This window comes from Pterocles gutturalis, unplaced genomic scaffold (assembly GCF_000699245.1).
Source record: "Pterocles gutturalis isolate BGI_N339 unplaced genomic scaffold, ASM69924v1 scaffold28588, whole genome shotgun sequence".
Lineage (NCBI taxonomy): Eukaryota > Metazoa > Chordata > Aves > Pterocliformes > Pteroclidae > Pterocles > Pterocles gutturalis.
In genome coordinates, this window is record NW_010119004.1 from 3239 (window position 1) to 3567 (window position 329).

At 59.9% G+C, this 329-nt stretch overlaps 1 protein-coding gene across 1 annotated transcript in view; it reads left to right on the forward strand.

Annotated features, from left to right (window-relative positions):
- Nucleotides 1-329, forward strand: part of LOC104463916 (prominin-1-A-like) — a gene marked incomplete at its 3' end in the record, with an annotated part of 8328 nt that overhangs the window by 3159 nt on the left and 4840 nt on the right.

The following is a 329-nucleotide window of genomic DNA, read 5'->3' on the forward strand; positions in this document are numbered from 1 at the left end:
ACATTGGGCCCACCCTGGGCGGCATGATCATCTTGGGCATCAGGAGCAGGATGGACAAGGCTCTGGCATCCCTCCAGAGCCTCCTGCAAGGTAGTGGCCCCATCTCTGGGGGGGCTGGCAGGGCCTCAAAGGGGACTCAGGGGACACCGGGGCTGAGAGCTGAGGAAGTTGCATATTTAGTTAAGGCTTCCAGGGAGGGAGATCTATCTGGCCTCCCAGACACAGCCTGGGGCAAATGCTGGGACTTTCCGTGCCTTGTGTTGCATTTTTTGATGGGTCCCTGAGGCTCAGCTGAGTGAGGACAAGCCCCTGCTGCACTGGCAGGGGAG